This window comes from Haemaphysalis longicornis, unplaced genomic scaffold, assembly GCF_048455015.1.
Source record: "Haemaphysalis longicornis isolate Haplotype H1 unplaced genomic scaffold, Haemaphysalis longicornis Haplotype H1 scaffold_5, whole genome shotgun sequence".
NCBI lineage: Eukaryota > Metazoa > Arthropoda > Arachnida > Ixodida > Ixodidae > Haemaphysalis > Haemaphysalis longicornis.
The window spans coordinates 80,794,275-80,821,179 of NW_027526385.1; the positions used below are offsets into that span (position 1 = coordinate 80,794,275).

General features: G+C 47.5%; 1 protein-coding gene across 2 annotated transcripts in view; it reads left to right on the top strand.

Annotated features, from left to right (window-relative positions):
• Nucleotides 1-26,905, top strand: part of LOC144139301 (uncharacterized) — a 34,790-nt gene that overhangs the window by 1,781 nt on the left and 6,104 nt on the right. Inside the window, exon 1 of one of the 2 annotated variants that reach the window (XM_077671696.1) lies at nt 13,773-13,847. The exons of the other annotated variant lie outside the window; for it this stretch is intronic. The gene's annotated coding sequence lies outside the window, so the exon portion shown is untranslated. Of the gene's footprint in view, nt 1-13,772; nt 13,848-26,905 lie in introns of those variants that run through there. 2 annotated transcript variants of the gene reach the window in all.

Sequence of the window (26,905 nt, forward strand, 5' to 3'; positions counted from 1 at the left end):
CTTGACTGCCTCCGCATTTGAGCGTCAATGTCCTTTTTTGAGAATTCGGAAGGCAACATACAATTTCCGAATTTTAACCAGTGCAGAGATATAAATGAAAGTTTTTAAACAAATATTTTACGCGCAGCTATCGTTAAGCCGAATTTTAGTGACTTTGAAGCAGTGTTGTACGGAACGGCGTTACAAGGAACGGCGTTCCTGGAACTAGTTCCTTTTTGGAGGAACGGAGGAACGCTACCGTTCCATTAAGGGTCGGTGGAACTGTAACGGTAATTCGTTACGTTTTTGAAGGAACGGCAGGAACGGCGTTCCTGCCGTTACATCGCTAGGATTTGGCTGTTTTTGATGCCAAGGCTCGAGTACAAAAATCCACAAAGCGCTACTGCGTTTCTCTTCCTATAAGATGGTCAGTTTGCCCGCCCTTCAGCCGTACGTGCTTCCTCGAAGGTCAAAGGCAGAAGAACAACCACGCAGCAGGCCGCAGCTTGTGCTTGCTTTCATGCTGGTTGCTTACGCGGCGTTCGAAGGGTGAATAGCGTAGCCGCGAGAATGCTTTTCACCCTTCATCGTTTGTCTGGGGAGGCCAGAATGCGCGTCTGGCCGATAGAATTGTTCCCTGGCGAGGAAAGAATAGATGCGTTGTTACTGGGTTGACTGGGACCCTGCTGGGTGCTTGGGCATTCGTCGCGGTAAGGGGATTAGTTCCGCGGGCCTGCCTTCGCCATGTCCGTACCTCCGCACCCTTCCTACTCGCCCTTCCGCGCGCTCAGGAGCAGACCGATCCCGGTCAGCCCGGTAACAACGTAGCCAACGAAACGGACGGACTGCTAAACGGGATCTGGACATTTCGGTGTCGGACATTTCGGTCCAGGACGTTTCAGTGTGCACATATTTCTGTGCACGGACATTTTGGTGCATGACGTCTTGGCCCAGACATTTTGAATGAGGGGATGTCCTAGGCGTTCTTTGAACATTTTAGCTTTAATATTGTAATTTCGTGACTTGATATGATTTTACGTTCGAGACTTGTGCTTGCGCCGCCGTTCGTGGAAACGAACGCTAAACCCTGGCGGAGCATTGCCACGCGAAACCCAATTTCTGTAGCAGATGGTAAAAATTAACGTTAATTTGGATCCGTTCAACCATTTTTTATTTTAACATTTATGTGAACAACCCTAATACTTTAAGTGTTACCAAAGCGCTTTCCTTTCACTTCACCGAACGGTGCAAGACGCTGCTGCTTGTAGTCTATTCCTCCCCCCCCCCCTCCCAGCAAAACTACCGCGAAAAAACAACAGGAAAACGAGGTCGATTGGGCCCGTGTGCATTTCGTTTTAATTATTCTCTCAATCAATCTCGCCTTCGTTGCATTCGGTGTCAGTTCTACTTAAAACTAACAAACCAACCATCGCACTTACGGTGGCGTTACTTAGGGGAGGGGAAAGCTGAGCCCCGCCGGCAATCATCCCCCTAAGTAGAGAGAGACGGGTGTCACTTGTGCTTCACCATTGCGTCCACTGGACTTCGAAAACTTGAAGACGGCTGTTGCCGCTCTCGTCACACTAGCCTATTCATTTTTTTTTTTTTGCTCCTGATAATGGGAGGAAGCGATGTATACCTGGGGTGCCCATGATATGCGCGACTTGATGAGTCAATTCCCAAGGGGGCGACTGAAGGCGCAGAAAGAGCGATTCCTGGAGTTGGGGCGCCGTCGATATGACCGCGACGCGCGGAAGGGCGTAGCGCCCGCAAACGATAGGGGCCATTGTGTTCTCAGCGGCTTTTTGGGTGGCTTTTTGTGTCACATTATAGAGGTTTCGTGCGCCCATGGTGAATGCAAAGCTTTTTCTCTGTTTTAAACGCGAAGTGTGCTATGTCATTGTTCTGAATGTATCACCCAATTCCTGCAAAAGCCTCCACTAAGAGGCTAGCTGTATGTTCTAAATAAAAAAATAAAAAAATCACTGCGGTGACGCTTCGGAGACCGTGAACTCCACCACGCCAGTAGGATTTTCAGGGGAAACCGAAAATAATATGGCTGAAAAAGAAATCTGGTCGAGATTCGAGAATACAGGCGGGAGGTGGGGGGGGGGGGGGGGGCGCTAGAACAAAGAATTAAAATGTGGTAAATAAACGAAGGTTGGTTGTCCCGAACACAATAGGTGGAATTTGTATGCACAACCGGTACGGGCTTAATCAGCATTTAGGGCATTAGAACCTGCGGCTGTTTTCCAAAAAGCCCGTTTTTTCTCCCCGACGATATCCTAGACCAGTGTTAACGAATTCATTTTAGCAAGGCAGCCCAGCCCTTGTAATACTCTTCATAAGGTTTTCTTCATTCTGGGGGGCTAGCTAATGTTCGTTACTTTTTGGATATTGAGAGTGTGCATGTAATTTATGTAATTTGAGGGTGTGTAATTTAAAAAAATACAAAAGAGGCGATCGTAAACACGGGTAATTGTCTTAGCTAAAAAAGAGCAAATATAAATTAACAACCTGTCATAAATGAAAAAAAAACGTGTGCTAAAGAATTCAATCGGCTGCATAACAGGTGTCCCCAGGAAGAGGTATTAAACAAAAATATATACATGTAGAATTTCTAAAAATACCTGGCAAAGATCGAACATGGCATCAATCAAAAAAATAAATTCACTGCTCCAGATTGTTGTCCATAACCCACGTTAACCGGAAATAACGGCTGTCGCAAAGAGGCAAGCACCGGATAATCTGGTCGCCGAAATGTCCGTACACCGAAATGTCCGTACACCGAAATGTCCGTACACCGAAATGCCCGTGCCCCGAAACGCCCGTACACCAATATGTCCGTACAACGATGTCCGTACACCGAAATTTCCGCACTGAAATATCCTGCACCGAAATGTCCTCGAGCCGTCTGGAGTTTGTCCGGCGCTCCCTGAAAAAATTCGCCTAGGAGCGTTTCTTTTGATTATCTTTATCTCCAGATAATCTGCTGCCGGTGGTGTTAATATGCATATAATATACGTAGTTGGATGTGAGTTTTAAATGTCTCACTTAATTTCGACCCAGGATTATCCGACACTATGTTTACATTTAAAAACCTAATTGTAACGTTAATGTAACGACACGTTCCAATTTTCGAAGTGGAACTGGGACGCGTTCCTTTCGCGATAAAGGAACTTGTAACGGGAACTCGTTTCAAAATTGGCAAGGAACGAGGAACGAGCTTTCGTTCCTATTTTGGAAGAACGTGTACAACACTGCTTTGAAGGCAGGTAGGATGGATAACGGTTTTGGGTCAGTCATTTAAGGCTTTCATCGAAAGTTAACTTGCGAATTACATTACTAACTCGCGCAGTGCATTTTTGCAAATGAACCAGCAGGGTTACAGTGTGTAAACCAAGCTTCTTAGACCTTATAGTGAGCACAGATTTTCTGTTACTGCTTAGCTGTTGACCATTTGCGCTTCTTTTGAAATCTCAAAGGTGCACAGAACAGCTACTGTGTTTTCAGTCTTGCGTAATGTCGCTTACGAAGTCAGTTGAACAATAGTCCATTAAGATGGAAAATGAGGTTGCACAGTTACAGGTGCGGTAAAACATTCTTCCCCATTTTTCCGGCTACGAAAAAACGCGGCGGGTTCCCGGTAGCTGTTGTCCGCTAAACATCGCTTTTGTATTGTAAGGTTGGTTAAAAAGGCAGGGACAAAAGGCTTTCTGCGCTTCTCTTTTCTTCAAGTTCTTGCCAAGGTTCCAAACGCTGAGGAAGAGAACGCATGTAACGCGACAAGCCAAACTTCGGCCGGAACAGTGAAAAAAGCGCTACTTCAACAAGCAAGCGTCAATATTTCGAAAGCTGATAAGCCCACTTTCGGCTCGAGATGGTCCAGGAATTGTGGCGAGCCTTTTTTCAAGTTGGTATTTAAAGCCAGCATTGCGGGGTTAAAAAACTCTGCGACTCGTGGGACACGTCCTGCAGACATGCGGGCAACAACGTGCTTACTGTTGAGAGAGAGAGAGAGAGAGAGATAAAACTTTATTTGTCATCTTTGCTGAGCGTAACCACCCGAGAGGGAGGTTCCGGGTGGGCGCTTCGTCAGACGGCGGCTAGGAGCCCATGGACCCTGGCGGCGTCTTCCGCCAGCTGGATGACCGCAGCTTGTACTTCGGGAATGCAGCTGAGCAGCGCGGCCTCCCACTGCTCGGAATTACTGATGTGGAATCCGGGGTTGGCGGACTGGGGTTTAAGATGGCAGGCCCAAACCATGTGGGTCAGTGAAGCAGCTGGCAGTCCACACCATTTGCATGTGCCCTGGTACCTTTCTGGGTACTGTCGATGGCATAGGGCGGGGTGGGGGAAAGTGAATGTCTGCAGCCTACGCCACGCTACTGATTGTCCTCTTGTGAGGGATCTGTGAGCTGCCGGAAGTTTCAGGCGACTCAGCCTATAGTGCTGGGTAATTTCCTGATATGTCCAGAGCCGATCCCTCCCCCACGTGTCAGACGGCACCTCTTCGGACTCGGAGTCAGCCTGGTTGCAGAATCCTCGGGCTGCCTCGTGTGCCATCTCGTTCCCCGGGAGGGACGAGTGCGCTGGTGTCCAAACCAGACGGACTTGTCTTGATGTGTTCTCAGAGCGGGTCCGTAGTATATGCGCCGCTTCCGTAGAAACTATCCCTCTTGCGTAATTGCGCATGGCGGTTTTGGAATCGGATATGATTACGCTGGCCCGTGTACCCGTGATGGCGAGGGCGATGGCCACTTCTTCTCCCGTATCTGTGCGGGATGTGTTGACTGAGCACGAGGATACTGCATTACCTTGGTGGTCAACCACCACTGCCGTTACCGCGCTTCGGCCAGGGTAGCTTGCCGTGTCGACGTAGCAGACCTCTGGGTTAGAGTGGTACTGCTTGTGCAGTGCCATGGCCCTTGCTTGTCGGCGCTCCTGGTGGTGTGATGGATGCATGTTGCGGGGGATCGGTGCCACACTGATGTGCTCCCGGATTTCCCGATGTAAGGTGGTCTTGTGTCCATGTTGATGGGCGTAAGGAATGCGCAAGGATTCTAGGATGGTTCTTCCGGTGGTGGTCGCTGCTAAACGATTGTATTGGGCCGTACGTTGGGCTTCAATGAGCTCGTCCAAGGTGTTATGGATGCCCATCTCTAGCAGCCGGTCTGTGGCGGCGCTGATAGGGACGCCGACTGCTGCCTTGGTGGCTTTTCGAATAATTCGATTAATTTTTTCTATTTCTGCTTTCCTGAGCTTGAGATATGGGGCGACGTACGTAATTCTACTGATTATAAAGGTCTGTACAAGGCGGAGGAGGTTGGGCTCCTTGAGGCCATGCTGTTTGTTTGCGATCCTTGTTATTAATCTGCTAATCTGGGCAGCTGCATTGTGCAATGCTTGAATGGTTGCTGTGTTGGTGCCTTTCTCGTGAATCCGCAGACCCAGAATGCGAATGCAGTCAGTTTTGGGGATGGCGTTCCCTTGGAGGAATACTTGAATGTCTGGAGCAGATGATGGGCGCCTGCCTGGCCTTGTGGGGTTGTACAGAAGTATCTCTGATTTCTTTGGGGAACAGGCCAAACCTCTATCGTGTACGTATGTATGTACAACATCAGCGGCTGCTTGCAGGCGTTCCTGTATCTCCGCATCACTACCACCTACTGTCCACACCGTAATGTCATCGGCGTACAAGCTGTGGCGAATGTTGGGGATCTGGTCGAGCAAAGGAGGCAGCCCAAGCATGGCCACATTGAAAAGGAAGGGGGAAAGCACGGAGCCTTGTGGTGTCCCCCTGCTGCCCAGGCTTATGGAGTCCGATTTGAGACCCTGGATGTTGAGTTGAGTGGTTCGTTGCGAAAGGAAGTCCGCAATGTAGGTATATGTCTTGACACCAACGTTGAGGTTGTTGAGATTATTAAGTATGGCCGCATGGCTCACGCAATCACTGTTGAAAATTACGCGGCCTTTGCTTCTTCTTTAAACCCAGATCCACGTAGGTGTACCGTTAAGTGCACCTTAAGTACACCACGGTACTTGACTATATTAGACATTTTGTTATGCTGAGCCAAACGGGTATAGGACAATATGGTCCCGGACAAAATGGCCCAGGCCAAGTTGGTACCGGACAATATGGTCCCGCACGATATGGACTGGAGTGAATCCTGCGACTCCGTAAAAAGTCGCCGGTATAGGTAGAGATTCCTCTTTAGCCGAGTGATGGAAATTTCTGAATCTTGCTTATGTCTTAGCATGTTTTTTTTTTTAGTTTCAAGATGTTAACTGAAGGTGCAGCAATATGACGAGACATTCATCACGCACACAAGCGATGTTTTTTGTGTAGGTGGAGTTCCGTTCATCACGTGGCGTTTTGTCATTCGGTCAAGAAATCATTTCGTCACATAGTAATATTCGCCTAAAAAATGTCGTCATATAGGTACGCGAAAACAAATTTGGTTTTTGTTTCCTGTTTATTTTTATTTGTTTTTCACAATTCAGAATATAGCCTTCAGTGATGCAGAATGGGCCGCGATCCGAAGTCGCTCACATTCTGTTACACTGCGATGGCATGTACTATTGCTGCGTAAAATATTTTGCATTAGTAACTGCTACTGCAGTCTTGTTAATTAATGTGAACGCTCTCATAAACGAACGCGGAATGGTTCAAGATTGCACTTCAAAAACTATATTAGTCAAAATTGCCACTTTCGTCTTGCCGACATCACTTTGACTGTTGTCCCAATGCAGCGTCTTTTCTTCTACCTTGATACGAGTGAAGGAATAACCGATGTGCAAGAGCATAGCACCAGCTCTGGTGGTGATTAGTAAATCGAAGCCAAAATCAAGAATGAAATCACGTCCAAAAATGACATCTTTTTTACACAACGCAGACCTTCGTCACGCTAAAGAAAAGTCAGAATTCCTTTGTATGAGCAATAGAGAAATAATCTGGCCCCAACGGGGGACAGGGGAATTAATCCTCATCCCTCTTCCAAGAAGTTTACTCTGTGATATAGCACCCTTTTCTGCAACCTCACCTACCTCGCTTCCCGCGCTTTCCTTTCTTGCTGGCTGTTTCTTCACTCCCAATTCACAACAACAGGCCTGTGCCAAAATTACACGTGACGAATGGGCCGTATCCCGGCTAGAGCCGAAAACATGAAAAATTTTAAAAATAATACAAAGAATAAATACAAACAAACACGCCATCAGTTACCGACACTGATTAACCGCGATAATTTGCACCAAAATGCCTTGCACCGTGAAGTTGCACGCTTCCAGCTCCGTTACAATATGTCGTTACAATATGACTTCGTCCAGGTTTCCTTTTGGGACCCTATTTTCCGGGACTATTTTGACTGGGAGCAAATTGACCGGGGCCATTTAGTGCGGATCCCGAGCAAAAAACGTTTTTTGGCGACGTGATTCCTGTCGTGATCATGGGATGCATGGAAGTGACCCACGAAATTCAACAGGACCGATTTTCACCGAATTTCACCGAGAGATCTGTCCGAAACTTTCTAACACATCCACAAAATTATCTTTAAATTATACACGAACATTCGCAGGATGGTCGCAAACGACTTTCCAAATCTGGTATTTATTTTGGAATGGAAACGGCTAGAATTCCCTACGTCCCCGTTAATGCGCAGGCGACAGCGCCCGGGTCGTGTGCATAATAATAATTTTTTTTTTTTCTGTTTTCCTAAAGGATGAAGAGCAATTTTACAATGGCTGGGAAATGTACAGCTGTGCACGGTCTCTTGCGCGTTTCATGTAGTTAACTTTTGTCCTTCCAACAACCACAACCACACCTTAAACAAAGCACTCTCTGACGTTCCCGAAATGGTAAACGACTGGACTCCACGGTAAGAAAAGGGCAAACCTTCGAAACGATGTTTTTAACACGACTCGCGCTCAAGCGGTGACCACGACGAAGATATGTTTTGGAACTTAACTGGCACGCTATCCCGCCACTGACGCGAATTGTTGCGTTCCTAGATGAAATCCGCAAGCAGAGGTAACTATGTCATTGCTTACTGCCAGGCAAGTGCACATATTCGTTTTTTTCTATCGTGCGCAACGTCAACGAACAGCCGACGCTATAGCGGCATCAACACTAGGAGCGGTTCGCCCCTCTGCCGCCAGGGGCCTACTTTGTTCGATATGGTTGGCTCACTCACTCACTCACTCACTCACTCACTCACTCACTCACTCACTCACTCACTCACTCACTCACTCACTCACTCACTCACTCACTCACTCACTCACTCACTCACTCACTCCCAGGAACACATGCACTTTCACAGAGAGAGAGAGAGAGAGAGAGAGAGAGAGAGAGAGAGAGACTGCGCAGGACTGTAGCAAGAGGGTTCTAAGCCAAAAGCGTTTTCAACTACCTTGAACAAGCAACAGGTGTTCTGCGGAGACTCGGTGAACTCGTGAACCACTCCCCTGGCCTTGAAAAAGGAAAGCGCTATTATAGCGGTTCTTCGAAAAGGCCTAACACCACGCTTTCCCCAAATCCGGCCCGACAATCGGCCAGCCGGGACCCACATTGCGCAAGACCTTCCCTTCAAAATCCGCGAAGGGACGAGGACGGAGGGGCCCACGGATTCCTTGCGTAAGGAATACGCGGAAAAGCGCGCGGCTCTGATTTCCCCGCTCACAAGGCAGCAAGAACGCGTACCAACAAATGCGGGAGGCTGGGAATTTGCATTTCGTAAGGTGTCCGCCGCAGACAAAACATTCGCCTACGCAGCGGCGTTATTTACTGCCATACACGCATCATTTTTTCGGACAATGGGGTGGCAAGTCGACGATTTATCCGCGTAACCTCCGCCATGGATTGGCTGCCCGACAGTCGCACAATGCTGCGGGAGCGCGACCCGAAGAATACTCGGAACCGCATCACCTCTCGCGCCCCGCCCTCGCTTTCTCGCTCTCTTTCTTATAGAATAATGGCCACGTGCGGGCAGTACACAACGCGACGCTTCGCTTTCTGCGAATGCAACTCGCGCTACCCGTGTGACGCAAGGGACATTCTATCCGGGGGGCCAGGCTACTGAAAAAGAAAGAATGCGAGCCAAACCAAGCCAAGCCAAGCCGTAGCCGTTCCCTATTCTTCGGCGATTATGCTCCGAACACCCGGCGTTGCGGGGTTTGATAAAGCTGGGGTAAGATGTTTAATCCCCGCTGCCAAACTGCAGGGGCGGGGTTCGGACACGGGGCTGAGCGACGCAGACAAGTTTTCCCAGAAACGATCAAACGACCGCGACGACACTCCGGGAGCTCTCTTTTGACTCCGGTCTTGCATCTGACAAAATGGCCTCCCCCATCTCCTCATTCCCTCCCTGCCCCGTATCTGGGCTTAGTGTGTGATACTTCTATAGGGGGCAGTTCTTTTTCACCCCCCCCCCCACCCCCTCCTCCATCCACTTGTAGCCTCCGGGCTTCCAGTGATTCTCGAAAAAAAAAGAGGCGAACGGCTGCGATAGAGACGCTTCGGCGACTGGAACTTCGAAGAAATCGACGAGCCCTTATGCAACGCGGTATTCGCGGACGATGACGACACAATTCCTGAGAAACAGGAACCCGGCGCTTTCTTTACCTAACCTTTGAACTGAACCTTTATATTGTCTTCTCGGAATAGCCGGCCACTTTTTTGGGGAGATTTACGGGAAAAGAGTTTGCGTGTTTATATAGACGGGCTTGCACGTTTACACACAGCCTGCAGCTAGCGAGAAATCTGTATGCTTTTGTTGCTGCTACCGAAGCAGACCACACCATATGTATCATCCGATGGTCAGGCGGCGTTCTCTTGTGTGCGGACGGTTCCTGGAAGAGTGGAGAGCCGTGAACCAACAAAGAGTCACAGACGATAACGCCAAGGTGATACGATACGACTTGTAGCTCGTATCGCACATGTTATGATTTCTCCGCTATGCGTGCATATTGGCGCTGAGCCGATGGTCAGATAAACCGGGGGTGGAGCTTTCACTGTTGTCTACTTGACGCCCCTTTCTAAGTGTTTATTTCGGGTGAGCCCTGATTGGCTGCGGCCATAGACGCAGATGTGACGCATGAAAAGCAGGGCGGACGGTTGGTTTCTTTCCGCGCAGTGGTGCATGTTAAATGCGCCGGCAGCGCATTGCGACGTCTTGAAACGGGCGCGAAATGAGCACTTTTGAAAGGGACACCACTAAGAATTCCGCCTCTGCTAAACCATGCCTGGAAGTTAATTCACTGCTCACGCGTGTCATACGAGCGTGGCCATGCGTTAGGAGTAGCAACAGTGCGCCTTCTCGGTTTCATTGTTTCCAACACGGGGAAATAGCGCGAAGAACAAGGACGGAAGATGAGACATACGACGGCGCCAACTCACAACTCACTTTTTGTCTCACACACGCACACGCACACACGCACACAGCAGGGAGCAGAGAAAGAATAAAACGAAAGTAAACCCAGTTCCACCCAGTATGAAATTTGCTGAAACCGCGGACCTTTCGGTCGTCTTGAAGATTCCGTTTAACTTCGGCTTCTTTCTTGTTCTAACGTAGGAGTCGTCTTAGCTTCTAATTGTCTTATGATATGTTTCCGTGTGGTTAGTGTAAAGCAACATTTACAGCCGTTTTCTGTAACCACACTTCCTCCGGAGATGGACACGTATTAACATCAGAGAGTAACTCTGCAACGTTTACAACCTTTCCTTGAACTAACTAGTTAATAAAAGTAAGTAATAAAACTTGACGTAATGATTGAGTAGTGTTAGCGACTAATTGTCACATAATTTGTTTTGGGATACTTTTGATAACGCAAGAGTTAGAGCTGTTTTCTGTAATCATACTCTCTCCGTAGACGGTTATGCTTCACTGCGCTACAGTGAATGCGAGAAAGCCAGCTTACAAAAACCCAGCTCACATTGAATAAAGTCGGCTTTACCTCCTTGTACAGACGAGTTGCTGGAAAGATAATTCTCGGGGGGGAAATATAAACCGCCTTATACCAAATTATGAAGGTCATAGGACCTTTTTATTTTAACATGACAGTACGTTATTCTTAGATACACCAATACTTCATTGACGTCATATCCGTCACGGAAATGACACCAGTACAACGAAGCAAGCTGCCTGTAAAGGGTGCACCCCTGCACACAGGGTTTTCCTGCGGGGAATCAACCTTTAGGACTAAAGAGTACGTTAAACTGAGGGTTGTTCGTTTACGGGTTTTATATTTTAACACGAAGGTGTTTTATGCCGGGATACAGCAAGATTTCACTGACGTCATATCCGTGACGGAAATGATGCCGTTACACCTCTGCCGAAGCGACCCGCCAGCAGGACGTCGCTCGCAAGCACACCCACAAGACAGCCGCCGACCCGCAAATCATGCTCAGCTGCAGATTTCGCTGCACATTTCACCTTCGTGCTTTACCGATTCCTATGACAGAGAAATCAACCACGGTTTTTTCAATAGGTTTTTAATCCTTTGAACCGGTTTTTGCGCGGATGAAATATCTGCACCAGAGAGAGGGTGGCATGATACCAGCAGATACTGCCCTCAAAGCAAGCGCTCAACAGCTCTGGGGGTAAAAGAAGAGCGATACAGGAATAGAAGATTCAGGGTCACTTTGTTTTCCGAAAGAATTTTTGAGAACACTACAATAACTGGTCTCTTTTTTTTGCCTGCTCAAAGCAGCTCTGAGCAGCTCCAAGCAGCTCCGTATTTTATTTGCCCATATAACATCTATGGCGGGAGCAGTTTTGGGCTGCCTGGAACTGCTCAGAGCTGCTCTGAGCAGGCAAAAAAAAGAGACCTATTATGGCGGGAGAATTCACGCACACACGCGCGCACACGCACACGTGCACGCACACACACTCCATCTCTCTCTCCCTCTCTCTCCTTTAATGTGCTCATCACCACGTTAGAGGCAAGCGTATGACAAGTCATTGTCATATTCTCGGCATAAGCCAGTGCCACAAATTAATGCCTCTGACCAGAAGAAAAACCAGGAGCCCACTCTTCTAGACTGATAACGGCCTACTTCTTTAAACTCTACGCGCGGCCATCAAAAGAACTGCTGGATACACTTTTTTTACGCCTAAACATCTTCACCCCATTGTTTCTCCCCCCCCCCCCCCCCAAAAAAAAATCCTGAGCAGGCTCCGGCTTTCCCGTTTCACCATTAGCGATTTGTGACGTCACAAGACCGCAGTGTTTTTTTAAAATGGCGTTGGCTCGAGCGAGATACCCGTCTTCACGCATTCGGCAATTTCTTCGTTATCAAGGGGGACTCACCTTATCGCATTCCCATCGGACTTACTAATTCATGATCCAGAGGCTTAAAAAGCATGGCTTGCAAATCCACAGAAATGTTCCTAATTGCTTTGCTTGCTTCATTTCGAAATATACCACTGCTTCAATGAATAAAAAATAAACAAGGAACACATTTGGCACATCTATTTTTGCTTGATGGGGTAGCTGTCTAGAAAGTGAGAGTTTCGTGTATTTATTTCAGTACAGAACTCACACACATCTAAAATAAGCAAGCTATGCTATTGTGAACATTTGCCTGTATTTGTAATACTTTTTGTATTGGTGCACGGGGATTTTTAAGCCCATTGGTCAGGAAGTATATTATCTCCATTTTGACATGGTCGATGCGGTTAGAATTTCTAGAAGGATTTTACAGAAAATGTATAGAGAAAATTTCTAGAGAAATTTCTACAGGAATTTCTAGAGCATTGAATTTCTAGAGGCATAAATGTGCAGAATTAGGCAGAAAAATCCTGCACCCCACCGTGCAAAAGACGACAATTATCCGTCACGAGAAAGCTTCGCGTTCAACCACTGTCGTCGCTATAGAAGGAGGAGTGCCTGATTTTTAAACAGCGAAACTGTTTAGCAAATCGTAATTTTTTGTGCCCGCAGTTAAAAATAGCAAGAAATTGCCGAGCGCGCGAACGTGAGCGCGGACCTCGCCGCGATCGCCCGGCAGTTTAAAAAAAAACCAAGAAAATGCCGAGCGCTCGTGTGTGCGTGCCTCGCGGTGACCGCCCAGCGTCCCTGGCGAACGTTTTCAGGTTCAGCTTACTCACTTAAGGAAATTGGCCACGATTGACAAAAAAAAAGAGAGAAAGATTCCAGCATTCGCCGTAATTGTGGCGACACTCGGTAAGAAACGAGAAAGCCACGCAATAGCGTATACGCCCCTCCAATGTGATGTCCAAGGATAATCACTCAAGAAAAAAATGAAGGAAGCTCACACTTATAGCGACAATGATGGAGTAGCGTTAAACCTGGATATAACGTACGTGACAAACATTCGCAATTTTTCCTTACATGCAGGTTTTCGGTATACATTGAAGTTTCGAATTACGGCTTGCGTGAATGAAGCAGATACGAAAGTAAAATGCTAGACGTCAGTGACGGTGAACTCACCCTCCAGAGATTTATTTCGTTGTGATAAACTGCGTGATTTGCGCCTGTTGCTGTCCCTCGAGGCTAGTCCCCGTAGTCACAAACGTAATCATTTTTGCCTTTTCACACTTTTCGACGCCTTAACGCGTTCCAAGGACCCAACTTGCATTGAAATTGAGCATTTTCGCGACCTTGATGCTCTTTTCCCCACTCAAAATTTGCGAAAGGGGGCTAGCAGGGATACTGTACCGGACGGCAACGTTCCTCTTTCCCGCCGGGAGAGACGACATTTCAAGTTGCGAGCTTGTCTCGAAAAGACAAAACTTTCCGTTTGCAGGCAGCGGAACTCCCTGTCACCGATGAAACCGACGCCACAGACAGCAGTGAAGAGGCTCGACTAAACGCCCACAGGCAGGCCTAGCACGAAGCGACACCGCACTCACGTGAGAACACATGGCAGTTTGCGGTGCAGGCGAAATTCGCTAAATTAGTGCATTTCTCCAGCCGATTTTTCAGGAAAAGTGCAAAAAAAAAAAAAGACTCATCAGCGTAGCGGGTTCGTTACATCAAGGCTAACCGTCGCAACGGCTTCGTTACGTAGAGGTCCGTCATGATTCTGCGCGCCGCCACTATGTTCGCGCGTCCTACTAGTTGCGAAGTGCCCCGGTGTCAAAGAAAGCCAAAAGTGGCTACTACTACTACTGCCTCCGACAGGTCACAACGTGCCGGCCCGCGCGTGCGCCTCCCTGTCGGCGATTCAAACTTCGACGGCTGCAAACGAATCGTGTAGTAGCAACTCACTCCGAAAGACGCGGACGCTGCGGCCGAGACCTCCTTTCCCATCTCTCTGACACTCAGCGAGCGTCGCTGCTGCCGGCCCCTCACGAGCTCTGGAAAGAGCGTTGTGTGTGTCTGTACTATGTTCGGGTCGTGAGCGAAAACACTTAGAGAGCTGTTTGACCGTTAGAGCTCCGGTCATAAATACGCGGTGCCCCGAGCGCAGAAATTCATTCGTTGTGGAGCAGCGAATCCATGCTGTCGCTCTGCTCAAGTCCTGGACTGTAACCTCGCCCGGAAGGGTATTGTTCCTGTATTGCTTCGGCTCATCTCTCGCCGTGCAGTAAGCCGGTTAAGTTTGCCTTCGGCTTCTTGTCATCCCCTCTAAGGCAGCAAGCAGCGTTTGCTGACCGCTCACCACCCCGCTACCGCACGCATGACGGACGCGTCAGAGCTCGGTTCGGGGACGCCTTCCCGTATGTAACAAGTGGTTGCCAGCGGTGGCGTGGTAACTTTGTAAAAGTTCGCAAACTCACGCGCTTCAAGGGGGCTGGCAATGAGGAATTGAAAAACTTCTTTTAATCCGGGAATTCGTTACATCTAGGTTTAACTGTTATTGCACCAGAAGCAAATCGGCTGCAATCGTGGACTTAAACCTTCGTGATGGTCGTGAAGTTTACGTACAGATTCGCTATCTTCAAGTCTTACGCGTTTGTGTGAGCTTCCTTCATTTTCTGTATACCTCACACGTTCCATGAAATATAAAAACATCGGATTTCGCGTTAAAAAACAGTGAAGTAGAAGAAAGAAGCTTCAGCAAAATAATATGTGCACAAACGAGAGACAGCAAAAAAAAAAAAAAAAAATTCGGGCCTGTCCGGGAAACTTTCCAGTTACTATACAACAACAAAACAATTTTTACCGAGAAGGGAAAATTCACTTCAGCTGACTTTCGCGCGAAAATGTAATAAAGCAGGCCCTAGAACCGAGACACCAAGTAATTGTATCAGAGTGGAATCACCGGGCTCTACACTAAAAACGCTTTATAAAATACGCCACCGCTCGAAAGGGTTCCTGCAAGCTTGGTACAGAAGCAATACGAAAATCTCTTTATAAAACAACAATCTCGGCGTAAAATAAGCCGCTGCTCGAAAGGGTTCCTGCAAAATAGGTACAAAAGCTATGCTTCTCGGTAGACAGCCGTTTGTTTGGCATCTTCTTACAGCAACAACAAAATATATAGACCGCTGCTTCATGGGAACCATCAAGCGACCTCGCGGAATAACAACTTTCCGCATACCTCTATTCGCCGAAACAGGACAAGTTCAGGCGAAACCCCGACTTATTCTCGTCTACGAAAAACATATCCGCACATTGATGTCGCACACGATCCCCCGCTCGCTAGCAAACAAAGCTTTGTGTCGCCTTTAAGGAGATACACTTCCTCGCGAGGCTCGTCGTATAGCTCTTGAAAAGCGCCGAGAAAGATATTGTAAGGCTCCAAGAAAAGAGGTGGTGACATAAATTTTTTACTCCCGGACAGTTATCTCCCCCTCCCCCCCCCCCTCCACAACCACTTCCTCCTCCCCCTCCTCCCGACAAACGCCAGGTCAACGGCGCCTTGGCGGCCACTTGGGGACTGTGCTGCTCAAGCACTTAAGCACTATATTACTTCAATCAATCAATCAATCAATCAATCAATCAATCAATCAATCAATCAATCAATCAATCAATCAATCAATCAATCAATCAATCAATCAATCAATCAATCAATCAATCAATCAATCAATCACAGCAAAGACGGCCCAGATGTGCAGAGACGTGTCTAGGAGTGCGATTGTCGTCTCCTTGCCACCATTAGGGTCACTTTCTGACTTATCACTTTATTTTTAAAGCGGAAGCTTTTTTACTGGGGCCAATGGAGTTCTGTAAGAAAACTAATGCATTTTAGACCGGTTGGGCGACCGATATGCTCCGATAAGATCCCTGTACACGCAACGCGTGCGTCAAACCGGGCTTCCATTGTGTAAAAATGGTTACTTGAAAGTCACGCATAAGGAACGGTTCTAGATAAGACCCTACAGGCATCGATCACAAAGAAGGAGTAGGACAGTATACCTTTATCTCATAAACCACACATTATCGGTATCAACAAAATCGACAGCTGGGCTAGTTGGTATCCCTCCATCCCAAACAGTGCTTGACAACACGACGACAAGGAAGAGGGGACACAAGACGGTGCTGACTCTCTACTAAAACTTTATACAGAAGAAAATGCACATATATACAATCACACACCACACGTGTCTCTACACGTCATCACTACACAGCGGAGTGGCAACAACCTTATCGTTGCCCACTCCCTCCAAAAAAACACCAACCTAAGGCATCGTCTTTGACAGGAAAGCAAATTCCTTATCGTACAGTGTCACAGAAGCATGAATAATTCACTGTCCTTCACTTTTTCTTATATGAAACGCTTCCACTAACTCCTTTGTCAACTCGTCATTATGGCGCCGAAGAATACACGTGTTAATCGACCAGATTGTAGGGGAAATCCCCAAGGTGGAGTAAGTTTCTGTGAAGGAAAGTTTGACATCCACCTACATGCAGCCACCTACATACACGTGTCCTTATACAAGGGGTTGCATTTTTCTTGAGTGTTTCCTCGTGGGCCTTACAGTGCCGAGTGATATGTGCAAGTGGATTATTCTTGAGTGAACCACGGTGCTCCATGAGCCGTACATTGGCGCACCTGCCTGATTGGCCAATGTACACATCACCACATGAAAACGGCAAGGAGTACACGATGCCCGTCGAGGAGGGAACAAAGTCATGGCAGAAGGTGGGGTCGGGATATCTGCAGGGACACCTGGACTCCCTGCATCTTCACGATCCGTTTTCGATCGCTAACTCGGAGCACCTTGTAGATTTTCTGAGAACGAACAATCCAGGCACTTGCCAAATTTTCAGTATCGATGTCGAATATTTGTACTATTCTATTCTCCATGATGGATTAATGAACAGTGTTAAGCGGTGCATGACAGAGGAAAAGGATGAAATGAAGCTCATTAACAATTTTGGGGTACCGGTGAGCGGGTTTCTGGAAATTCTGTCTTTCTACTTGAAGTCAACCTTTGCGGAGTGGGAGGGGGGGCTTACATGTGCAAAAAACCGGGATATGTATTGGTTCTAGGGTAGCCCCTGTTCTTGGCAATACTTTCCTCAGTGGGATCGACAGACGTATTGAGCAGAACCTGTGTGGGTTGGCTATGAAGGTAGTTAGTTATGTGGACGATTTCCTGGTTTTTGTTGATCGTTGCGATGTGTCTCGCTGAATGGTTGATGTTGTAAAGTTGTTTAAAGAGTGCGCCCTGAGGCTTAGGTTTACATGTGAGCTACCGAGAGGCGGTCAGCTACAGTTCCTGGATTTACGTTTGTCTTTGGAACCAGGGCATGCATGCTGGGCATACTGTCCTAAGTTCCAAACTGTTTTTGAATTACAGGTCTGGGCACTCTAAACTGGTAAAATGTGGGATTGCCTTTTTTGTGTTAAGGTCGGCCGTTTTTAAGTCTTGTATGCATAAAATTGGCAGCAGTTTTGAGGCCCAAATCACCAGGCTTAACTCGGCTGGTTTTTCTGAGAAGTAATGCGCAGGAGTGCACAGAAACCACTTGAAGATGTGAATTCAGAAGCGGAGTGTGAAGCTGGCCGTCCGGTTGAAAGAAACCGGATCGCTGTTATCCCCTACATGCATCGTATCACACATGGCCTGAAAAATGTAGCCGGTCGTTACGGGGTTCGGGTCGTTTTTTCGGCCCCGAATAAACTTGGGAGAATATGCAAAATGGTGGAAAACAAGTTGTCAGGACAGAAAGCTGGCACCGGGTGCAGTGTGAAACATGTGTCACCTTTTGTTCCCTGCTGGACGGACATCGTGCACTCCTTGCCGTTTTCATGTTGTAATGCGTACATTGGCAAATCAGACAGGTGCGTCAATGTACGGCTTATGGAGCACCGTGGTTCACTCAAGAATAATCCGTTTGCACACATCACTCGGCACTGTAAGGCACACGAGGAAAACAGTAAAGAAAAATGCAGCCTATTGTATAAGGACACGGGCATTCTTTGGCGCCATAATGACGAGTTGACGAGGGAGTTAGTGGAAGTGTTTCATATAAGAAAAAGTGAAGGACAGTGCATTAGCCATGCTTCTGTGACACTGTACGATAAGGAATTTGCTTTCCTGTCAAAGGCGATGCCTTAGGTAGGTGTTTTTTTGGGGGGAGTGGGCTACGATAAGATTGTTGCCGCTCCGCTGTGTAGTGATTGTGTGGTGTATGATTGTATATATGTGCGTTTTCTTCCGAGTAAAGATTTAGTTGAGAGTCAGCGCCGACTTGTGTCCCCTCTTCCTCATCGTCGTGTTGTCAAGCACTGTTTAGGATGGACGGGTATTATCGCTATACCTTTAGATCGTTCGTAGATGTGTTTACTTACAAGCGTGAAAAATTACCGCATGGGTTCGTTCTTCATTTCGATTTGAATCTTTCAAGATTTGAAGATCGACTGGACGCACTTTCAGCGAAGTTTTGACGCACTTTTGACGAGTTTTGATGTTTTAAAGCTTTCGCGCTTCGCTCAACTTTCTTTAGGTAGGGATGGTAAACTTTTGCAGCGGAGTTGCCTGTGGCTAGGATGCAGCAGATCGCCTCCGACGGCAGACCGTGTAGACCAACAATTGTCAGCGTAAGAAAAAAAAATCATAAAAAGTAAACAAAAGGTCCTAGGGTACCCTTACTTTGATGTAACACCTCACATTGCCCCTGAAAACAATGTCTTCACAGCAATGCGTGTGTGTTTAGTGGTGACGCCGACTTTAAAGTGATTGCTGTGAGCTTTGTCTTTGTAAGCTGGCTTTCCGTCATTGTGAGTATATGAAGAAAAAGTCATATAAAAATACAACACGGTCTCAGGATCTCCATGTTTGGATTCAAAGCAACTTCTATTGTCGTTTAAAAATTTCTTCTCAGCAATTCACTTTTGTTTACATGTGAAGCCGGCTTAAAGGCCAACTGAACTCAACTTTTCGACAACGTAAAAATATGTACCGTGCTAGCACACATAAAAAGGGTGCGAAATATTAAATACTACGTTTCAAACATGAACGCGAGCGACGCAAACGGCTCACGACATTGGCGTTTTTGGAACCAAACTGAATAGAAAAGGCGGCCATTACCGGCGGCCAGACGTGACGTACGTGATGGAACGGAAGCGGCCGCGCTAAAACCGGCGGCCGCTCAAAGCCGCCTTCAAATGCGCGTGGTAGCATTACGTTTCGCCCCGTTATTTTCACAGAACTCCCGCTAACGTTTTCCCAAGATAACGGAGTTAGGCGCAATTCCAACATCGCATTGCTAATAATCAAAATGAAGTAGACTACGACAGTTATTTTTCCATCAAAATAAGTGACGTTGTAGCAATCCTTGGCATTGCGAATAAAAAAGCAGACCCTGATTTACACAACTAGTTGCTCGTACGATATCGAAAAGCAGCTTTGGTTAGCCGGCGCCTCGGCTGTCACATCACTCTCTTTGAAGGGAATAAACCGCAGGCGGGCGGAGCTCAATGACTATTTTTACTATACATTACGCGCAAATAGCTTCGTGAATATCAGCCCAGTATTTTTCGCCTTGATGCACATCGAGAATAGAATTATAAAAGGGATCTCAAACTAAAAGCCAGCTTCCACAGCTAAATGAGGCACTAAAGCACGAATAAAATTACCTATTTACCGCTGTTTTCAACTTTCACCAGAGACATATGCAATTGAAAACATTCTATTTCCAGTAAACGAAGTCTAGAGCTCTACAGAAGTATTTATAATACTTCATTTGGGAATTGAAAAATAAAGTTTATTGCTTATGAGAGGAGCAGATTTGTTAGCTTTCGCACTTCGCGAAGACGCCGGCTGATATTTATGCGGATGTATTTGTTACCACGAGCAAGGGTGATTTTGGTTCCCTTAGCGATTGAGGCAAGAGTCGCACAAATATTTATACACTCGTGTACAGCAGCTATAGATGGTATTCATTGAAAAGTTTAGCGGTCAATTTTTTCGCTTGGCAACACTGGAAACGTCCACAGACATGGCCGGTGCGCCATGGACATGGACAAGTACCGCCATCCCGCGGAGCCCGACGTAACGAGTGACGGCGCACTCGCACGGTTGCATGGAGGAGAAGAGGGGGGCCTGATCTGGGGGCTGTGCGCACAACGTCGCCTAGCAACAGACGCTTGGCCACAGATATGGCGGCGCACTCCTATGGTTGCCTGCATGCAGTCCACGCCATTGAATACCGGCCATAGTTAGGTCGGAAAACTTTGAACAGGTCTGAAGGATGGAGGTGGCATCGACTTAGCCCAAGTACTGCAAATATTGGACGCGGAAGTGCAAGTGGTCACGAATTTAAAAGAGATCCTTTTCTTCTGTGATAGATGCAATACGAATGACAAATTTAAGGCAAGTGTGCGTGTTACGCTATTTTTTCGTTTAGTATAAATATTATTCCCAAGTAAAAAAAGAGTTTGTTTGCTCCAGAACGTTAGCAAACGCGCGTATAGTTTGAAAGCTTCTAATCCCTTTTATTGTACTGAAAGAAAAGGCGGATATTGCTACCTATACGGTTAGTTTGAAACATGTGGTGGCGACAGCGGTACAGCGCGGTGGTGTAGCAGAGAAACCCGGGTGAACGCGTCCCTGCGCCCGGCGGAGCGCCGTGCAAGTCGGCGAAGAAGCGCGAGCTCCACGGGACAGGTTCCCCAACCTCCGTCACAGGCCGCTCGGAACTTGCTTCGGTGACTCTCCACCAGGTGCAAACATAGTCTGCAGGGAGCTGCTTCGAATGACGGCACCTAGTGTGCTGTGTGCTTACGAAACTTAGGATTTCGCCAAGGTGATATTAAGAGCCTAGACTGTTTATTTGGATCAAATTTGGACAAAGAAACATATGAGTGCAACTGGCCTTTAAGGGTATCGGTGTAAACTTCGTCATTGTAAGCTGGTTTTTCCACATTTGGTGATCCGAAGTGAAGCACAGGGATCTACGGGCGGAATATGGCTACAACCCAACTTTATACTCCTCTCCAACGCCACCGCCTCTTTCCTCAGCAGCAGACACGTACACGTTAGCCCAAAAAAGTAACTAAATACCGTTACTCGTAACTTACTAAAAAAGTAACTAAACACGGGAGTCCTTACCGATTCTCAAAAGAAACGCGTGAGTTACTCGAAAAGTAACGAGTTAGTTTTCAAGTTGCTGTGACGACCAAACGCGCAACAGTTTTGTTGCATGGTTCATTGTTTCCTTTTTAATAGTCGTTTGCACTTAAGCAGTAGCTGCCTCTCGAAGTTTTCATCGGGTATGTTTTCCCGCTTCCTCGAAAATACATCTCCGGCGACGCTCAAGAGTTGTTCTACCGAGGCGCTCGAAGGAACAGCAGAGTTGGGCTTAAGGAAGAGCAGGTGAATATTCGGGAACTTCGCCATAATTGAGGTGAGCGGGCAACCATCAGGCACAAGGCCATGCGGCTTTTTTTGTTTGTGTGTGTGTGTGTAGGCGCCCGTGCTCGACTCGTGATAATCCCGGCTGTTGGTATCTCGGGCAGTGTGGCGAAACTTTCGTAAATTCAAAGCTACGACAAGAGGCCGTGGTGAGCGTGGCATGATTCACAATAGAAATGACGCCCCGAACCAAGAGAATGGAGAAAACGGCGCTGTTGCTTTCGAGGCAAACATCAGCGCAATGTGCCTACAGACGCATGAACAGGTTAGAATAAAAGCAAGGCCGTGTACACGTTACTCCTCACAAGTAACAAGATACCATTACTCGTTTTTGGGCCTTAAAGGGAACTAAATACGTACCTCTTCATTTTTTTTAGAAAAGTAACTAAATACATCACTCGTTACCGAACGTAGTGACTAGGTAGAAGTAACTCGTTTCTTGTAACGCGTGACGTATATGGATACGTCACGCGTTACAGCAGTGTATACAGCTCATCTGCAGTGTATACACTGCAGATGAGCAGTGTATACATCTTTTCATCCTTTAACCTTTAATAAGATCAGGACATGTGTCCTGGGCTGTGTTGCGTCTGCGCAGTGACATCTTCCTGTCGACTGCGCCAATTATAGGGGTGCTGGCGCAGCCAACTGATAAAATGGCAGCGCCAAGGACGAAGAAGTTCAAACCCGACTATAACGAACCCGGGTAGAGCGAATTATGCAATATATCGAACATAAATAAATCAGTTACGGAAATACACGCGAAAGATATTCCTTACAACGAACTTCACATCTGATATATCGAACTCAGCCTGCCTAGAATGGCCGCCAAAATGCATGGTCTCGGAGAGGCGATTGAGATAAGGATTGGCCGCGACCACTGAGCAAAGGCCGCGACTGAAACATTGCGCCTCGTATGGAGTGACATGACGCCCGACACTTTCAGTAACTGTTTCCTACGCGCGGAACTCACGACGGAACCCTCCCAGTCAGTGAGTCCGGACCAAGACGGCAGCTCGCCAACCTTCCCGATTCTGTGCCGAAATGAGTGTCCTTCGAGGATTTCCAAAGTGTCGAACGAGGACGTTGCCGTCACTGTGAGCCCCTCGAACGCGGGCACCGTCAGCAGCACCGTCATACTGCTGATGAAAAGCACCCAGGAGGCAGAGGATGTCGCGAGTGAAAGCCGTCCGACGCTTAATGAAGTGCTTTCGGCAGTCGATGTCCTCCGCCAATACTTCTTCGATATTTAAGGACACGGAATCGAACTCGGGCAAAAAATGTCTCGTGTAAAGAATACTGTGCTAGTTGACGCTGCAAAAACAAAAGGGAAAACAAAAATCACAGTTTTTTTGGAAGTAGACAGTTAAGGCGTTAAAGCAGGAAGTAGCTTAATTGTTTGCAATAAATCGATTGTTTTCTGTATGGTAATAAATTACTTTATATTGTTCGTTTCTACATGCGGGAATGGCATGGGGATTCCCCCGTATTGACAACTCGTAACAATTAACTCGTTATAGGTCGGTTCGGCTATATTGAACTATTGGACATATCGAACTAATCGTGGCGCATATTGCAGTTCGCTATAACCGGGTTTGACTGTATACACTCTTTGCCACGCGCGGAGTCTGTCTTTCCCCCGACATTGCGCAATGCTGCGTGCGCAGCCACCCATGCGGCGCACTCGAGACGCCACTGCCTCTACTAAGTAGTACCAACTAGTCGAGAGCGTCCTTTGTATGCGACGCAGTGTTCGCGCCACTGTTCTCATAATTCAACGTAGCAAATCCCATCGTAGAAAATCTCACCGTGAGCGCCAAACTCGCTGGAATCCCCTCTTAACAGAATAGAAGGGCTCTGATTTTCACTCCCTTATTCATCCCTTCGTAACCTCTGCCATTTTTGAAACATCGCTCGGTCACACCAACGCCGGCGGCAGATTTTCGCGTAATGAAACATTGATTGCTTTCGCACTGAAAAAATATTGTGAGCCATTCTAATCAGGGAAGTAGGATGACCAGAGAAGCTTTCTAGCACTTGACATAGAAATGGCCCAGAATTTAGGAGAAAGGTATAAGCAGCTTTAATTTTTCTTGAACGCTGACTGGGGTCATCCCTAAGAAAGACACCCGCCTTTATTATGGACCTGGTCATCTTTAAGATGGGTATTAAAGGAGTACGTTTTTTTTCCTGCTGTTATGGGTGCCCACTCATCACAGAATGGCACATTAGGCGGTCGGTCGCAGCGTAAATAATGATTTACAGCCTCGTTTATTTCGGTCAGTTTCGGTTCGAGGAAACGAACTCCGAGGCGGCCGCCATGACAGGAGGGCGCTCGTGACGTCATCGTTGTTGTCGCACCACTTCTTGTCTGAACGCGCGCGCTAGTTTCGCGTACGTAGAAGCTTCACGTACGTAGAGCTTTCACGGATGATGAGTGCACATGCTCAGAACGCAAAGGCTCGCCGTGAGTCTTACGGACGTACGTGAGGTTCGAATTTTTACGTTGCGGTCTTTACGTAGCTTCCGTACGTACACTTGACCAACACGGCGCTACCCTGCCCGACCGCTACGCAGCGGCAACATGTTCGTCGCTAATCCTTAGGTGTGATATCGTGTTCCAAGATGTTAATTTCGCCTTCAATTATCGAAAAACATCTTTTGTTTTTCAAATAGAAGGGAGTTTTTTGAGCTGTTATGCCTACCCAACTAGCGTTTGTCGTCGTTGTCGTAGCAACGGGCAGGCGAGATCACGAGGGGCTACAGCAGTGTCTGAATCAAATAGTAGATGGCGCTAGGAGTAACGCGAGGGTATGGGTGGAGAGCACGGGCACCCAGGCGTCGTACGCGCGGCGTAGGTGTGACAGTAAGGGTTTCAAACTACATGCGCGTGGGCTACGTGTACTTTTCACGTTTGCGTACGGGAACTCTGTACGCACGTGAAATTATGCGGGCCCTCGCATCGGCAGTTTGGGGCCACGAGGAGCAGATGGCGTCATGCTAATGCCGATTGCGAAATGGTGTCCGTTCTGAGCTTTCTCGTGTGCGCAAAGATTGAAATGCATATAAAAATATTGTATACTGAACGGTTACTGTTAAAACTTCCTAGGAGATATCTCTATATACAAAGGAAGCCTTTCACATACTTATCTCAGTTTTGAAATTTCCTGTCAGTGCTGCTTTAAGTAGTCTACTGAAGATGCCTACCCACGTGATGGGACGTGTAAGTTCGAGCCCTAAACCAGCACACATGCCGGGACGTTGATTCTCCCAACGCCTCGCCATTTAGAGACAGGTGGAGCCTCGGGAGTTATAGTTCGCGGACATAAAAACATACGAAATCTTAGCCATACGAACTACTCTTAAAATAATGTAATAGGCAGGCGACCTCGTCACTTCCGAAAACCGAGAGCCATCAGAAGAGTTTGAAGCTTGAGCCCGTTGGTACATCACCTTGGCAGTAGAGGGCAGAGCAATGAACGGGACGAAGCAAAAGACGAGACAAACACGAGAGCCGTCGCTGCTCGGGTGGTCGGGTGATCAAGATAGGAGCTGCGCTGTTCCTACAGGTCCAAGCTAGTCAGCGCACATTCCCACTGTTGGGGGAACGAGAGGAAAGGCGTGTCGAGGGCACAGGAAGGCGAGGTGGGCAGTGGTGGCACGTGCTTGGCAGTTCATGCAGTGATACTCGAAGCTTGAGCGGGACATTGTGGAATAAGATGGTGGCCTCATAGCACGTGCCATGCAATTCTGTAGCCTGCGCCCCACTCGGGGTTCTTTGACAGATAGCGTTTGATGGGGCGAGTGTTATGTTTGAAGGGTGTGATCGTGGGTGAAGTAAAGGGGCTGAGGATGGGTTCTGGCATTCGTTGTAAGATCCTGGGTATGTTGTAAGATCCCGGAAGCGACGCTCGCTGGACGCAGCTGCTTCGTTCCCAAGGAATGTGGAATGTCCCGATTTCCATACAGTGGTAATTTTGGATAGGTCCGTAACGGCTGGTAGGATCTTCAGCTCCGACAGGAGTATTCTTCCCCGAAGCAGAATCCTCGAAAACAGGGGATAATAGTTGGGGGAATGGTGGACGTGTGAGTGGACACCGCGACTGCAATGGTGGCGACCTCGACTGAGCTTGAAGGGAGGGGGAGGACGTGTGTAGCTGCGTTAGAATGGTGCACTCGGTGTCGATTACTGCGAAGGACGAGCCGAAGGACGTTGGGGTTTGGGCGGTGTTGGTATAGCGAGTGTCGGCTGTCGATGAGTCATTTTCGTTAGAGGCTTCTGGTTTTGCTTCGGCCTGGGTTATACTCGGTATGCACGTGGCGCGGGATCTGTGCCCCCTTAATAGCTGTAAATAGATTCTATGGACACACTTTCTGTAAGAGAGTCTGTCACCGTGTTTGCTACCATGTCGAAATCGCCGTGTGTCCGTCGCCTTGTGTCCATTGCCTGCGTCCATTGCCTGTACTCTGGCGCAGACGCAGCCGATGACAGATCTGACAAACGCAAGATTATTTTGACAGTTCGGAAGCCTTCGAGAGAGACCACATGATCCCTTTGCATCCAAAGCGAGTATGATGACCGCTCGGCCAGGATACCACGCTGATAACAAGAGACATGTGGCTCTGTGGGTTTTCATTCAAGTTTCCTGGCCTCTTTTAAGGGCTAGGGATGCAAATGTGAAATTTATTGTGACTTGCAGCGGCTTAAATTTGAAATTAGAATCCAGAAATACATGCCATTGCTGCTTCACCTATGCCCATTCTCCCGAACACATGTTACACGGCACAGATTCATTCGGGGAATTGACGAAAAATGGTTATACAAGTACTTGTCTGCCCCGGATCAATATCCACATATATGGGCAAATAACACACGCCCAGGCTCCTTACTTGTTTCAAATCCACTGCTACACAACTTTCAGCATTAAATATTTTCCTCAAAGAATCATTGTAATCGTATAGCTGTACTTGAACAGATGTTAGTGCGGTCGTCTGTTATTTTTTATTACTCCTGTTTATATGCATGTCTCCTTTAATACACGATTCACAGGCTGACTCATAAGCGAACACATTCGAAAGTCTAAGCTCAGATACTGAGAAACTGTGTTGGGCCCCGAACGATCAAGGTAACGTGCAGTAACCTCGCAAATCAACTATCC